Source organism: Acipenser ruthenus, chromosome 1 (assembly GCF_902713425.1).
Source record: "Acipenser ruthenus chromosome 1, fAciRut3.2 maternal haplotype, whole genome shotgun sequence".
NCBI lineage: Eukaryota > Metazoa > Chordata > Actinopteri > Acipenseriformes > Acipenseridae > Acipenser > Acipenser ruthenus.
The window spans coordinates 57,646,283-57,664,194 of record NC_081189.1 but is presented as its reverse complement, the minus strand read 5'-3'; the positions used below and the strand labels follow the sequence as shown (position 1 = coordinate 57,664,194).

The 17,912-nt window shown below is 38.6% G+C and overlaps 1 pseudogene; it reads right to left on the bottom strand.

Annotated features, from left to right (window-relative positions):
* Positions 1-568: 568 nt before the first annotated feature.
* Positions 569-17,912, bottom strand: part of LOC117421454 (RNA 3'-terminal phosphate cyclase-like protein) — a 52,324-nt pseudogene continuing 34,980 nt past the window's right edge.

The following is a 17,912-nucleotide window of genomic DNA, read 5'->3' as shown; positions in this document are numbered from 1 at the left end:
AAATGCAGCCACAAAATCTTGTAACATGGAGCACGATCCTGTGGCATTAAGACATTCCACATTTAGTGAAATAATGGCGGACAACATTTATGATTCAGAGTAGATACAGCTGTGCCAAGTATGTGCTGCTGCGTTTTTTTTTGGTTTTTTTTTTAAACTAGTTATGCTCAGCATGGTCTTTTTTTTTTGGGGGGGGGGGGGAGGTGGGGGATGTGCAGGCACAGCACGGCATGTAATTGTTCTAAAAGTGTTCAGTAAAACTCATGAACAAGCAAGGACCCATTCCTGATTGAACAGCTTCTGTAGGGAGCCCAATTGTTTGTTTCTAGGTTTAAAGCATTGTAGCAGTTCTACATGTACTTCAGAATCCATCTTTGATAAAAACAAAAGTAGTGCAATTTTGCATTCCATAACACTCCATGAATGTATTACTTTGTACTATATTAACATACTCAGACCATGTACAAAACAATGATTCTCTTCGTGTGCAGTATACATTTTTTATACGTTTTTTATAAAAAATGTTTTATAGTCTAGTCTTAAAGTTAAAAATGGAACCTAGAAGTCCTTTGGTTTTAACATTTATTTTTTGGTATTATTTCAAAGTTTTGCTAAGGTTTGTATATCCAGCTCCTACGCAGGTCATCAGAACTTTTTCCGCACCCTTTCCATCCTCTTCTGGCTTCTGTGCTTCTATCTTAAACATGGTTTGGAAAAAACTTCTCAAATGTCGAAGGAACTCGATCCTGAAAGAGAAATAAATAGAAAGTACCATACTTGCATTTTAGCCATGTGGGGTTTGAGTCTCACAATGCTCCTCTTTAGGCACATTTCTGATTGTATAAACTGGGAGGGGGAAAAAAAAGTCACCCCAGTCAGTTGGACCCCTAATGTCAAGTGTCTCATCCAATGACAGGACTGAAGGGAATTCAAATTCAAATTCCAATACACTGGATGTTTTAGAGCAGGGGTGCACAATTCCAGTCCTGGAGAGCCGGATCCCTCCTGGCTTTTGTTCCAACTGTGTTCTAAATGACTTAATTAGACCAATAATTGGTAATAATTGGTCCAATTAAGTAATTTAGGGCAAGGTTGGAACAAAAGCCAGGAGGGACACCGGCCCTCCAGGACCAGAATTGTGCACCCCTGTTTTAGAGGTTTAATTTGTAATGGAGTTATTGATCTGAATTCAGACACAGCAAAAGTGTCAAAGGGGTTCACAGAATTACATGTACAGCTACTTTCTGTTATGAATCTAAAGAGTTCCCTTAAGGCGAGCAACTCAAGTTAATGCATCTTTTGAAAAACATGAACAACCATTCATTATTGACTGTTTGCACACAGAAATGTCTAAAAGTTTCTGTGCACGCCCTTCTTAGATCAGAAGCTTGCTGTTCAGTATTACACAATTATACTCAATCCAAGTTTTATGGCCAGTCTATTTTTACACAATCTAAAAGCGTTGATCCAGTTACGGAAAAACTTGAAAAGGACAATATTTATTAAGAGTATCTTGTGTCTATGTCACACTTATGTTTTTCAGGTACAGTGCCATGAAAAAGTATTTGACCCGTCTGATTTTCTGCATTTTTGCACATTTTTCACATTGTATTTTGTCAAAATTTTTGGGTTGTAGTAGTAGATAGAGAGATAGAGTCTGAGAGAAAAAATGACACCAAAGCTTGGTGCTTCTTTCATTTGATTGGTGTGCAAGGTAATCAAACAGGCAATCTTCAGGTGTGAAAAAGTTATTGCCCCCCCTAGTTAACTCAACCCAATTAAAAGGGATAATTAGGGTCAGCTGTTTGAGTACTTTGGTTAACAACCAGGCCTGATTATGGCCAGCCCTGCCCAATATAAATCTGACTAACTTTGGCCCTTACCATCAGAGTGAAGTTGTCAGCACACAGGTTCTAGAGGCACATTATGCCATGAACAAAAGAAATTCCTGAAGACCTCTGGAAAAAAGTTGTTGATGCCTATCAGTTACAAAGCCATTTCGAAGGCTCTGGGGCTCCACCGAACCAGTCAGAGCCATATTGTCCAAATGGAGAAAGTTTGGGACAGTAGTGAATCTTTCCAGGAGTGGTCGTCCTGCCAAAATCTCTCCAAGAGCAAGGCGTAAAATCGTCCAGGAAGTCACAAAGAACCCTAGAACAACATCCAGGGGTCTGCAGGCCTCTCTTGCCTCAGCTAAGGTCAGTGTTCATGACTCCACCATCAGAAAGACACTGGGCAAAAATGGGATTCATGGCAGAGTAGCAAGGTGGAAACCATTGCTCACTAAGAAGAACATGAATGCTCGTCTCAAGTTTGCCAAAAAGCACCTGGATGATCCTCAAGAGTTATGGAACAATGTTCTATGGACAGATTCAAAAGTGGAACTTTTTGGCCGACATGGGCCCCGTTATGTCTGGCGAAAACCAAACACTGCATTCCACAGTAAGAACCTCATACCAACAGTCAAGCATGGTGGTGGTAGTGTCATGGTTTGGGGATGCTTTGCTGCATCAGGACCTGGACGCCTTGCCATCATTGAAGGAACCATGAATTCTGTTCTGTATCAAAGAATTCTACAGGAGAATGTCAGGCCATCCGTCCGTGAGCTGAAGCTGAAGCGCAGCTGGGTCATGCAGCAAGACAATGATCCGAAACACACAAGCAAGTCTACATCAGAATGGTTGAAGAACAAGAAATTTAAAGTTTTGGAATGGCCTAGTCAAAGTCCAGACCTAAACCCCATTGAGATGTTGTGGCAGGACCTGAAAATGAGCAGTTCATGCTCGAAAACCCACAAATGTCACTGAGTTGAAGCTGTTCTGCATGGAGGAGTGGGCCAAAATTCCTCCACGGCGCTGTGAGAGACTAATCAATAACTACAGGAAGCGTTTGGTTGCAGTTATTGCTGCTAAAGGTGGCGTAACCAGTTATTGAGTCTAAGGGGGCGATTACTTTTTCACACGGGGGCATTGGGTGTTGCATAACTTTCTTTAATAAATAAATAAAATATGTATCAAATTTGTGAGTTATTTGTTCACTCAGAGTCCCTTTTATCTAATATTAGGTTTTGGTTGAAGATCTGATAACATTCAGTATCAAAAATATGCAAAAAATGCAGAAAATCAGACTGGGCAAATACTTTTTCACGGCACTGTATCTACAAGAGTTATTTTTCATTTGTGATAAAATCTCTTTTGCACATTAAGAGAGAGAAAGAGTACAGAAAAACCTAGGATGCTGTATTACTGCAAATGAACAAAAGGGAGACTAAACCTAAATACAAATGGAAGGCTAAAAGGGAGTGCTATGACAACAAAGATCCAATTCAGGCCCAAGTAATAATACAGCTATACATGACAAATGTGGTTCACTGGTTCAACACTACAGCATTTATGGGTAAATCCTACTAGCTGTTGCTATAGGATAGTATTAGTTACCAAATCAATTATATGCACTTGTCATTTAACCACTCGATTATCAGGTCAATACTGATTTTGTTTGTGTCAGATGCATGTTTGTTTCCCTGAGCTAGAATCACATTTAGCTTAAAGGGGGACTAAACTTATTTTTTTATTGTGATAACCATTACTATCCATATACAACTTTGATGCACCCCCCGCCCTTTCCTTCCTCATCCCATTAATGGCTGTGTTTATCATGTTGTCTGTGTCAAGTCACTACCAATCTTCAGTTATCATAGTACTGTACTTCTGAAGCACACAGCACCAGTACCATGATAACCGGAAATGGACAGTTCACGCTCGCCGGCTCACGCTCATCCTCCTCTTGAAACCATGTCACATGCACTGTTTGCAAATGTCAGTCTGACTATTTCTGTCCCACTGTCCAGAAGTACAGCAAAATGCTGTACATTTTAGTTTTGTACATCTTCTTATGCTAAAAAGAAGAATGAAATTTGGTGAACACAGAGTCGTCAAGATTGTCTCCAATACTTGAAGAGGGCTTAACTCTCCATTGTGTACATTAAGTAATGCAATATAAATAAAGTAGATACAATAGTAAAATAATGTATTAAAGCTAATGTTGCTGACAGTGACACTAAAGGACAGTCACTGATAATGCAAGTGGCTGAAGTCTGTTGAACTGTGTGCGTAAAATACCACTATCCTATGACATTATTGGAAAATACCTATTTTGATCTGAGTCCAGTGCCTAGCAGAGGATCGCTGATATAGAGCAGTCTACGCTGTGACCTTTTCAGGTCAGCACTTAAATACATATTTCATACAGTTTCCATTAGATATGCATGTTATTGAGTTATACCATTAGATATGCATGTTATTGAGTTATTCCATTAGATATGCATGGTATTGAGTTTAGAATAAGAATTTAATTTGTTTATATAAAAAAAAAAAAAAGTGTGGCCTATTACTTTAATATGCTGCTGATTTTTTAGGACTGTACAGTGTAAATGGGGTAGTGAGGCTGTGTGGTCCAGTGGTTAAAAAAAAGGGCTTGTAACCAGGAGGTCCCTGGTTCAAATCCCACCTCAGCCACTGACTCATTGTGTGACCCTGAGCAAGTCACTTAACCTCCTTGTGCTCCGTCTTTCGGGTGAGACATAATTGTAAGTGACTCTGCAGCTGATGCATAGTTCACACACCCTAGTCTCTGTAAGTCGCCTTGGATAAAGGCATCTGCTAAATAAAATATTATTATTATTATTTTTCTTCCCAATCATCATCGCAGAGTTATGAAAACGCATACGTAAGTAGATGCCTATGGCTGGACAACCAGACTGGCGTCCCCGAATGAAAAAGTCACATGGTTCGACCGCCATATTGGATTTCGTGGAAATTTGGGGAATTTTTCAAAACTCTTGCCTTTAAAAACAACTTAAGGTGGAACTGTGACAATGGCAGGAGATAGTGCAACAATGGCATATAAAAAACATATGTTCAATCGAGGTCGATTGAACAATTACTTTGCCCGCTATGCTGGATTGGCGCCAAATATTCAACAATCTTCTTGTCTTAAAAATTGGCACACATGTTCACGACCAGGTCCTTTCTACCGTTTGTAAAATCCATGCCTTTTCGCTAAAAAACAAGGCCGCGGCATGCAAATAACCGTTTCACGACGGCTCTATTTTCATACATTCGTGCATAAATCCAAGGTGCAATACACTACAGTCATGAAACTTTATATGACCATAGAGACTCACGTGAAGTACGGGTTATATGAAAATGACACATTTTGGTCACATGGTTTGGCGGCCATATTGATAATTGTAAAAAAAACTTTTGCAACCCATAACAAGAACACTGTTGCACTTATGCTCTTCAGTGTCAACACAATTGTACAGACCGTTGGAAAGTAATAACTGCTGAAGATTGAAACCGATTGCTCACACGGTGCGGCGGCCATATTGGAATTTACGTTGAAATTTTAACTCCTAGGGCGTGCCGACAGGGTTAAAATTATAATGGAACACGTATAGGAAGTCATATGTGTTCTATGAAAAAATGTCATCGCCCGTGACCTCTGACCTCTCCTTAAGGTCAAACGGTGATGCATGACATCATCAACATACGCACCTGGCTATAAAACTGCCTATAACTTCTGATCGGCTCCACCAAAATGCACGAAATTTGACATGGATGTAGAGGATTATGGGATGTTGTGCTGTGGTCAATATGGCGGCCTTTGGACACATGGTGTGGTAGCCATCTTAGATTTAATGACAATTTCGGGGAATTTTCAAAAGTATTCTCATATTTGTGCCAAAATTTACAGTTAGCAAAGTTGTGATGATAGCGTTTCATCTATAATAACCAATGCACTTAAATTTCACGATAACTGCTTGGAAGCCTTTATAGTTGCTAGCAACTCTAGTTTATTATTTGTTTTGCAAAACAGAAACGTTATGTTTCACTTTCACTGCATTTGCACTTTTATTAAGTCTAATACAATTATACATTTACGAGATTGTGCTTCAGTTTATTTGATTTCAGATCATGTACTTTCTTTTCTCTTTTACACAAAAACATTATGTTTATGTATTTCCCAGTGGTAGCTGGTGGCCAAAATGCAGGTGAAGGGGTGGGATCCAGGGGGCCAACCTCGGTGGTAGAAGTACTGTCCAGCCTGACGCGTCTATCAACATGATCAAAAAAAGAATAATATAAAATATCATAGAAATAATATTAAAATAATACTGTATGGTATATTTAATAACCGATTACTCCAAACAGGCAGTAGTGGTCTGTAAATTAACAAAAAACATAAAATGTGCCGAACACAGCAAGATATTACTGAGCTTAAGTTAAAGCATTGCTGAAGGGCAGCAGCCTCGGGAGAAAAAGGGACAGACGGCACAAAATAAAAGCAGATTAAAGGTGAAAAGAACGAAGTTGAGCAAATAAGACAAATAACATTAATTTAAAAGTAGACGAAGTTAGACAAAGATAATTAGACTTGTGAATTTTATTTTAATAATTTAAACTGCTTAAAAGTAACACACGATGCAAGACTGAGAAGAGCAGAAGTCGTGCTGCTCAGATTTATAGCCTTTGTAGTCTTGGCACATGCGCATTTCTGAGCGAGTACAGCCTGAATTCAGCCCATTAAACTGATGAGCGGCATTGTTAGTGTGCCAGTGTCACATGGGGGAAATGAAACACACATCACCCAGAAGACGGCAAGCGCAATTCATTAATAAGAGACTCGGGTTCGGCGAGCAAGCGAACACTGTTAACCGGCTGCCCCTGGTATTTCCCCTTTGTGTAGGTTCATAAGGGAACAAAAACAAGACAGATTTCTAGGTAGACGCTGCACAGCGTAATTGTTAACGTGTTTTTCCTGCATCCATTAATAAATAATTTTCATTTCAGTAAATGAAGTGGTATTAAGTTATTCTGTCATTCTTTTTAACGGCTATCACTCAGTCCTTCTCTCCGATATATCGGAGCCCAAATGTTTGAGTCCGAGTCACGAAAAATGCGACTCGATTCCCGGACTCGAGTCCTACAAGTCTGGTGTATATAAAAGCATACTTTGTTTATTTGGGTGGACTGCATTCTAAAACAAAAGAAAAACAAAACTGTACTGGGAATATCCAACACACACGTGTCTAAAGCAGAGAAGATGCCAGTCGTCACATATATCAGGGGTGCAAATTTGGTGGTAGATTCTAGCAACCATAGATGATGATAGTTTCTCATTGGGTCTGGACTAACATGACCCACCCACACTCACACAAAACACTAAAAAGTCACTGAAGAGCAGGGGAGGGAGGCTTGATTAGGGCAGGGTTTGATAACTTAGCACCAGTAGGCTCTCTGGTGCTAAACTTTTGAAAACGATTTGCACCACTGCACACTCGGACCCAATATACATATGTATCTGACGCCATGATCCCTCGGTTTAAAGAACCATTTTGTTCATATCCAAGAAATGACATAAACCCTTTAGATCATGAAACAGCAGCAGCAGCATGCACCCCCCCTTGGCACAAGTATCCTTTGCCATGTCAAGTAGGAAATAATTCAGCAATTTAACACAATGGTGTGTGTTGTGAGATATTGCGACACGCTCCCTGTTGTACCATGCTGTGATTTCACAATTCAAAAAACTATGAGGAGCCTAATGTAATGCACATGAGGAGGATCCTTGCCATTGTAACAGGGAAATATTGCTGTTGTAGAAAAGGATACTGAAGCTGGAAGGCATTCTAATGATCTTCAAGGCAAGGTTCCTACAGGCGTTTTGAGAATTAAAGGGAGAACAGAAATCCAGCAGATTCTCAAGCAGCAGGTTAGGTTAGTGAGTACTGAGGTCTTCTTTCTGGGTTCATCATGGACCAGCTGATTCATAAGGACTGCCAGCTATAAACAAGTTTGATCTATTCTGTTTAAATCACACAGACAGAGCTTTGTTTTGCAACTGGGAATTGAAAATAATAAGTCAATAAACCACACCGTACATGAAAAACATTGCAGGATTTAAAATTAAGGGGAAAAAATGCTTTTAGGTCAAAAATAACAAACCAACAGTTTATTCTAGGTCACTAGCGAAAAGGGTACGATTCCCCACCACATAAACCAGCAAAGCATTACTAACCAATATCAATTGTGGGGAGGGTACATACACATTTTGTTAATAAAATGGATGATCATTTGCAACAAAAAAAGTAAATGAGATATTTAAAACTCTTGGGGTGGACTTAAAAACAGAGTATCACTGTAAGGAAGGTAGTTCAAGATTGGTGCCAACTGGGGTATGTGACACAAACCACTGGAGACCCATAGCATGTGTTTTATACCACCAACAGTTTCTAATGCCAAGTGTTAGCTCTCGAAATAGCCCTAAAGAAATTTAGAGAGAACTCCACGGTGTCATGATGCAGTCAAAACTTTACTCTATTCACACAATGGAATTTCGAGGGCCAAGATGGATCCTGCAGCGAGCCAAAACTGTTGATAAATAAAACTGTTCAAAAATAACTTACGTGTGTAGAGAGAGTGGGTCCAAAAGAACTTTGGAAACATCCTGCTGTCCAAAGGTCATGTACAGCAAAGCCAAGCTCCGATTTACTGAATCCACACAGCCACCCTGCAAACACAAATTGTTAGCGCTTACCAACTTAGACCAGTCAGCTCATGCATAGTAGAAAGACAATTATTTAACAAATTAAAAAATAAATGTCACTACCTATATGATACTCAAGTTTTGGTTATCCCTTCATCAGTTAAATAACACTGATAATATGACTAGCTGAAATGTTCCTCGACTTGACTATTTTACAAGTTTTTTTTTGGTAGGTTTGTGCTCCAGTTCAATGCTTTTGATTGTAAAATGATTTTAACCCCACACCCCTGCCACCAAGAACAGCTTACTGCAGTAAAAATCGGAGGCAAGCATGAGTGTGGAAAAAGCATGGTAAACTGAACAAAGTTTTGCTATCCCAGTTGCCCAGTGTTTACTCATGTTGCTGAATCAGGGATGGAAATAAGACTCTTATTGCATAGCCGTTTGATCCATTCCTGGCTGTACTATGAGTTTATTAAGTGCTTGTTACCTATACACTGTGGGTGAAACTGCTATGCAATAGGAGTCTTATTTCCATCCCTGTTGAATGGATACAGATTGGTATCCAAAGAGAGACAAGCTTCTGCTCCACCACCAGACTATGAATTCTGTTAACTTCCCACCTCGAGTCAAACCAAACACATTTCAAACAGAAGCAGCTGCAGCAAACTAAGAGGGTAAATGTCTTTATCAAACATACTTACTACATGTGTGGATTAGGTCTCATAAAATAAAGACATTTACTCATTTAACCAGTGTCTTCACATTCTTTAGCCTAGCAACATCCATTCAATTCTAAAATGTGTTTAACTTTAAAAGTAATACATCTTTATTTCTAAGTATCCAAGCTCAGAGTACCTGTTTTGTTATTTTTTTATTTACTATTCACTACAGCCCAATCTATGTACCGTTGCCTCTGAAACTGCAGATAGATAAAACAGATTTAAGCGTTACCTGTGCTTAACATACAAATAAAACATTTGCATATGCTTTTTATTAAATTACATGACCTTTGGAAAAGTCCCTAAAATTTGCAGTTTCAACCTACATGAAAACGAATAAAGCAAAGCAAATCAGGTTTTCCCCTGTCTGCAAATCTATACTGTTACATATACCTGCCCCTAATTAAATGGAAAAAAAGCTGAATTTGAATGATGGCAGTTTACATTTTTTACTGAATGTCTCCTTTTCAAACAAAACACATAAGTGCTCTGAAAAATGTGTTTGAACAATAACATTACAAATACACTTGTTAAACTGATTTTTTCAAGTTTAAAGTTTAGACCACATGAAGGCCCTGACCAAAAAACAAAAACAAAAAAAAAGTTTTTCTTCTTTCTTCTATTTAATTAGATAAGAGTATACCTTAAATGTAGGATACTGTAGGGAACAGAAGATTCCTCGATTGAAACCTAAAGTAATGTTAATGTTTTACAAATATGTTTTGTTTGTTTAGTTTCAGCATAATCTGTCTTGGCGCGTCTCCACAACAGATCCATTTCCCAAGCCAGTACAGCACATCGACCCAATTACATGAGATACTGGTAAAAAAAGATATGTTATTGCTGCGAGTATAATCTGGAATCGGATAGCGCCAAGGGAGGCTTGAGAAATACACAATACAAAAAGATAAAACCTTGCCCTAGCTGCCCTAGCCGTATTTATCACAAGGAGGGGATATTCTTGAGCAGCGGTTCTCACTTCAGGTGATCCGCGGAGAGGTTACATAATTACGGAAAGGAAGCTGCAGCATAGTTATAGATCCCATTGCAAACCCAAATTTGAGACCTTAAAAACAGCTACAGAAGCAGGAAGAAAATGCATACATGGAGAATATCTCCAAGTTAAAAAAGGTCTCTCTCCTTTATAGTTTTGGGAATGTCTAAAATGTATTCTTTAGTAGGGAGTTTTCATGTATTGCGCTCACCTGCACTCAACACAGCAGCTTGTAAAGTAAGGGCATGCGTTGGGTTGCATTAACATACGGCTGTCACAGAAGCCCTGAAGTGTGTTATCCTGCTTATAAAAACAGATACAATTTAAAAAAAATTAAAACAAACAATTATCTACTGAATACGTGATGAACATGCATGCACATGTAAATATTTAAAGCAGTTAAGAGATTCAACCCCAACATTTGATCATAAAATCTGAACAAAACTAAAGAAACCAGTCCAGCAGACAATACATTTTGGCAAGATGTCTTATCATATTCAGTCTGAACACTTTGAGCAAGTCAAGTTTATAAAATAATCAGTTCAAATAAAAAAAAAAAAAATGGTCTGGTACTTACTTCAAATGCCGCTCGAGCACTGTGCCTGCAACAGCAATAACGCAGCAGCCTGTTTACTACATGTTCGGGCTGCTTGCTTTTTTTCACTGGAATTAACTAACTACAGTCCAAATAAAATTACAAAGAAAAAACAAAAAAAAACTTGGGGGTATGCCCGTGAACAATGTTATTGCAGTTAGAATTACCACCATCTGTTTCAAACATTAACTTCTATCACCCTCCTCTCTCTTCATCCCAACCAGGAACCCAGCTACATAATCAGCTGTTAAAAACAATATTCAGCATACAAAAGAAACATTTTGTTTTTTGGAACTAACAAGAATCACATGGTTTACAAAAGGATGACTTCTCTGAGGAAAGAAAAGGAGGAGATGGGTAATGGACCATAGTCAAGCTGTAAACAAGGAATATTTTGCAGTGAGGGAAAATTAAAAACATTTCAATACCCTGCCTGCATTACATCATAACCAACTACCAGTAAGCAGGGACGCCTCGTGACATTCAGTAGTTCTGGGTGCGTTCCCAAGCCTGGACTCAAATCTTTAACGAGAGAATTGCTCACTAAAGTGTGCTCTCTCAAAAACAATAATACTTGGTACACTTGTATGGCATCAAGTCGTGTTGTGAACAAAACCTGGTTGGTATTATATTTAAAAGCAAATATGAAGTCTGAGCCCGAGACACATACTGGCAAAAGTGCAGCACTTTAAGTTAAAATAAACAGACTCCAACTGGCCAAACTTCAGAGGCTCAAACATAAACTTATGAGGAATCATGTCAAATGGAGAAACATGCTGGCCAAAGCTTTCATTTTATTTGCATCCTTTAGAATAAGTTGGCCCATTCTTACAACTGGGTGTAAAAGTTACCTTTATGCAAAAGGAACACGAAGACATGATTATTGTACTACCTAAATCTACTGTGCGACTGAATTGCTCATCTGAAAACAAAATGTCTAACCCAGATATTATTTTGACATTGTTAACTGCGGTTCTAGGTTTTAAGCACAAAGCTAAAGCTGCTTTCTTATTACTTGGGCATTTATACACAACTGTAAATACACTACAACTATAATTAAAGTGATCAGCAACAATATCTACATCCACAGTATGGGCATATACTTTTATAAGTGTAACAGAGACATGTCTGCAAAATACTAGGGCTGTCAAGCGATTAAAAAAATTGTGGATATATTCAGAGGTGTAAACAATGTGGCACTGAAATAGTTAATGTCCACTGGACAGCACCTATAATTGAACTTTATTGGGAGCCTTTTGTATAAAACTGTGTACTAACTAAAGTCAAAAGGCATGTGGTCTGTACTATTGGTATGACCGGAGTTTAAAGCTATGCAGCAGGGAAAGGGTTATATTCTTTCTGGAAAACACTGGTCATGGAACTTAAGTAAGAAAAGTCAAAGAACACAGCTGTTTACCAAACATTAAGGTAATAATTTGAAGTGTACTGTCAAGCAACCGGACCTCAATATGATGTGCATATTAGGTCACAGGTCAAAGTGAAGGCTGCCATTAGATTTTGCCCGCAGTTTCCACCACGCTGAAAATCTGAAGTTTATCTTAAATGGTTTACAACAGGGATGTCCAATCATGGTCATGGAGGGCCATGCCACTTCAGGTTTAACAGGTAAAATGTGACAATTAACTACTTTATGGTTTGGATCAAGGTTAAATTGGTTCAATTACACAATTTAGACCAGGGTTGGAACAAAGACCAGGACTGGAACTGCCAACTTTGGCCACCCCTGGTTTACAAGACTGATAGACTCAAACAATATTTATTCACATTAAAAGGCTTACTCTGTAAATTTCTTCAAGTAGTAGCCTGGCACAGTTCTTGTCAAGTTCCTCTGGGAGGATGGGTGTCCCTTGTCCCAGAGGGTTGGAGGCCATTTCAGCGCTAAGGAAGGTCCCATTCGTCGTCTCGGCTATTAATGAAAGACCAAAACCTGGGGACCTGAAAATGTCAACATATAAACAAATCAGAAAGCCAACAGCATTTAGTTAAATTGATGAAACTACAGAAATCAGTCAATTAAGAATCTTTTTTTTAATAAATTAAAACTGTGGTACACTGCAGCTTTAAATAAAGTAGAAATTCAAAAAGACATGTTGGACTTCTGGAAAGGTAGTATGCATATTTGAACCGTATGTTATTGCCACCCGCTGTGACAGCTCTGCACAGAAACAAGTACAATGAGATCTAGCCAACCAACACTGTCAGCAGGAGGGTGTGCTTTAACCAGAACTCCCAGGCAGAGTGCCTAGTTCATATTTGAAGAGCCTTTGCTGCATCTGATATCAAATCAAGTGATGCAGTAACAATGTGGAAATGAGGGGGAACAGTTCAAACAGCGCCACCACCTTTAAACCTCTATTTAATAAAGTGTTTTTCAAAAACTTTACTTTAAGACAACTAACAAGCAACAAAATTAAATCACAGTTTGCTAACTTCCTTTCTGAAAAAAAACTCATGCTAATGATGATTCAGCAAACCAGCTTTGAGAAAATAAATAAATAAATAAATGATATACAATACAATGCAGGCTTTACAAGCACACCAACAGATTGACTGACCCTCCTAATAACACACACCCCCTACCTCAGCTGTATATTAAGGATACTTACTTTCCAGAATTTGCTCCTTTCATGTGGTCTGTGTAAATGTATATGTCTGGTATAAACTGGTTCAAAATGCTTCTGGCAGAATCTACAATTCTGTTAGCAATCTGTGGGGAGACTCTTACTGAAAATCTGTGAAGAGAATTGTCAAGGAGCTTGCTTTTTCATATAACTTCTCAAAAACAGTACTAGGTGGCAAAAGGTACACCATTTATAGGAGCATAAAGCTTTGAAAAAAGTTTCCTATTCAGGTTGAGTGTGCTGATGATCATTATAAAATTGGTTGGTTGCAATTCTTTTTTGTGCAATTCTTTTTTTATTAATTTTCTGCTTTCAAACATAATGCAAAAACAATGAGGGAAAAAACAAACAAAAAAAACACACAGCTGCATTAGTGTATGGTGACAATAAAATAAGTAAATAAAAATATATATCCGCTAAATCATCTTATCAGCCATAAAGCACACAGTCAATAAACTAAAGTACCTGCATTGGATACACAAAAAAGAGAAAAAAGGGAAGCTGGGTCTCAGACTATTGCAAAAACATACAGCCAAAAATAATAACAGGAATTAAGCAGAAGGAGCTGTAATTTGTAAGGTGTCAAAATATGAGAGAAAGGGCTGCCATGCAGTATAGAATTTAGTGCTAGATCCATTAAGAGTGAATCTAATTTTTTCAAGTCTGAGAAATTGCATGATGTTTCTAACCCAATGCACATGAGAGGGCGGGGCAGCTTGCTTCCAATTCATCAAAATAAGGCGGCGAGCCAGAAGAGATGCAAAAGCCAGTGTGCTGGATTGGAGTTTGGACAAAAGTAGACCATCCGGTGCAACTCCGAATAACGCTATAAGTGGTATAGGGTCAATAGGCAAACAAAACATTTGGGAGAAGGTTTCAAAAACAAAGTTCCAAAATGTGGTTAGTCTAGGACAGGTCCAAAACATTTGGATCAATGAGGCTGGAGCCTGCTTACATCTATCACATATAGGATCAATATTAGGATAGATATTTGCCAATTTAGTTTTTGACATATGGATGCGATGGAGGACTTTGAATTGAATCAAAGCATGACGTGCACAAATAGAAGAGGAATGTACTAAAGCCAAGGTCGCTACTTATAGTAGCTACTGAAGGGCAATTTAAAGAGAAAATACAATTGTAAATTTTAGAAATGCCCCTACATTGAGGATTAAGTTTAAGTAGAGAGTCAATGGGGGATTCAGCAGGTGCACTGGGGAAATGAGTCACCTTACTATACACAAAGTGTCGAATCTGCAAGTACCGAAAGAAATGTTTATTTAGAATATTACATTTTTGAAAAAGTTGCTCAAAAGAAGCAAAATTATCATCAATATACAGATCTTTCACACATTTCAGACCCTTATCATGCCATGCCTGGAAGGAAACATCACTCAAAGAGGGTGCAAAATTATGATTCATAGCAATGGCTGAAAACACTGATTGAGATTGAAAACCAAAATTCTGTCTGAACTGGGCCCATATCCTAAGGGAATGCCTTACTACAGGGTTGGAACTAAACTGTGTGAGAGAAAGAGGCAGAGAAGAACACATCAATGCTGCTAAAGATGTGGGTTGGCAAGAGGCAGCTTCAATCAGAAACCAGGCAGGCCCTGTCTGCTGTAGATGTTGGTGGAGCCAGTATGTGATACAACGAATGTTAGTTGACCAATAATAGAATTGAAAATTGGGCAAGGCCAAACCTCCCAACCTTTTAGGCTGTTGTAAGAGGGACCTGCGAATACGTAGGTTTTTCTTATTCCATATAAAAGATGAAATTAGTGTATCCCGCGTCTTGAAAAAAGATTTAGGAATAAAAATAGGAATACACTGGAAAAAAATATAAGAATTTAGGTAGCACATTCATTTTAACTGAATTAATGCGGCCAGCAATCAGAGAGGCAAAGTGGACCAGCGGATAAAATCTTGTTTAATATGTTCCACTAAGGGGGTAAAATTAGACTTAAAGAGATCTACATAGGACCTTGTTACAGAAATTCCTAGATAAGTAAATATATCATAAGTAATTTTGAAAGGTAGATCAGCAAAATGACAACGTACTGCCGCAGGATTGATTGGAAATAATTCACTCTTACGTAAATTGAGTTTGTATCCAGAAAATTTACCAAATTGATCTAGGGTAGATAAAATATGAGGGAGGGATATAGAAGGGTCAGATACATAAAGAAGGAGATCATCAGCATAAAGGGATACCTTTTGCTCCAGGCCACCACGGACCACACCACTAATAAGCTGATTACAGCGAAGGGAAGTGGCAAGGGGCTCAATTGCAATGGCAAATAATAGAGGAGATAAGGGGCATCCCTGACGGGTTCCATGCTGCAGAGAAAAGAATTCAGAGTTCATACTGTTAGTACAAACTGAGGCAACAGGAGACATATAGAGTAATTTTATCCAAGAAATAAAGTTCTGACCAAATCCAAATTTTTGAAGGGTAGCAAAGAGGTAATCCCATTCCACGCGATCGAAAGCTTTCTCAGCATCTAATGAAATAACCACTTCAGGGTCCGGATGAGGCGAAGATGTATAGATAATATTAAACAAACGTCTTAGGTTAAAAAAAGAGTGGCGGTTCTGGATGAAACCTGTCTGATCTGAACAGACAATAGAGGGAATAATTGATTCGAGCCTGCGAGCTTAAGCTTTAGCTAAAATCTTGACATCTGCATTAAGTAATGAAACTGGGCGATATGAGCTGCAATCGAGAGGGTCCTTATTCTTTTTTAACAGTAAGGATATTGAGGCTTGATAAAGTGTAGGGGGGGATTCAGTGAACATAGACATCAAAAATGGGGAAAGTTGGGATGAAAATGTTTTATAGAATTCGACTGAAAAACCATCGGGTCCAGGAGATTTGCCACTTTGCATTGATTTATGGCCTCTGTTATTTCTTCAATAGAACAGGGCTCCTCTAAGCTAGCCTTTGATTGGGGGTTGATAGAAGGCAGGTCGAGGTTCTGAAAAAAAGAGTCAATTAAAGAATGATCCATAACAGATTCAGAAGTATATAAATTTGAGTAAAACCATTTAAATTGCTCATTGATAGCTTTTTGCTCAGTTGTAACAGAGCCGGATTGTGTTCGAATTTCAGTAATCAAGTGAGAGGCACTAGATTGACGCAGTTGGTGAGCTAAAAGCTTGCTCGCTTTATCACCATGTTCATACAAAACATGACGTGATCTGAGTATTTGTTTTTCTACACGTTGAGAGGCAAGTAAATCAAATTCCGTTTGTAGTCTTAGTCGCTCCTTATACAAATCAGGGGTATGTAAAACAGCATACTGCTGATCCAGCTGGAGAATAAGATCAGTTAGCTCTGACAGTCTTCTTACAACACTTGTTCTTTTGAGCAGTGAAAGAGATAATCTGACCGCACAGGTAAGCTTTCATTGCCTCCCATACCGTAGTAATAGGGACTCCTGAGGAGTTATTCATATCAAAAAAATAAGTAATCTGTTCAGACATAAATTTGACAATTTTCATCCGAAAGCAGCAAACTACTAAAACGCCAAGGAGTTCTGGGTATAACCTGATTCGGAAAATTCAGTTCTAATATAACAGGGGCATGATCAGATATAACTATGCTGTGATACGTACAAGAACTAACAGCCGACAGCAGTTTATTATCCAGAAAAAAATAATCAATTCGTGAGAATGTATGGTGAACAGGAGAAAAAAAAAAAGAGTACCGTCTACCTGTAGGAAATAAAAATCGCCACGGATCAGAAACACTGTAGACTGACAGAAAGGATTGGATGGTTAATGCAGTTTTAGAAAGTGAGGTAGATTTCGAGGAAGAACGATCTAAAGCAGGATTCAAGCAACAGTTAAAGTCCCCACCCAAAAGCAAGTGATGTGTATTTAAATCAGGAAGTGAGGCTAAAAAAATTGTAATAAAATCCCTGTCATCCCAGTTTGGGCATAGACATTGGCCAAAATCATAGGAGTACCATAAAGTCTGCCTACAACAACAACATAACGACCATTCCTATAAGCAATAACTTCAGAGGCAACAAACGGTATGTTCTTATGTACTAAGATTGCAGCACCTCTGGCCTTAGCATGAAATGCTGAATGATAGAGCTGCCCCACCCAACCCCTGCGCACGCGGAAGTGATCTGACATTCGAAAATGGGTTTCCTGCAAGAATGCAATGCCAGCATTTAAATGCTGGAGATGTGCTAGAACCTTATTTCGTTTCACTGGATGATTTAGCCCTTTTACATTCCAACTTACAAACTTGACACCAGTTCCTCCATTAGCAGACTTCATAATAGCGAAAATACAAGACCAAACTATAGGCTGTAAAAAATAAGATCAGGGAAAAAAGATCCATTGTCACTTTTAAATAGCATGCTATAGATAGTGCAGTTGTCTGAGACCCAATT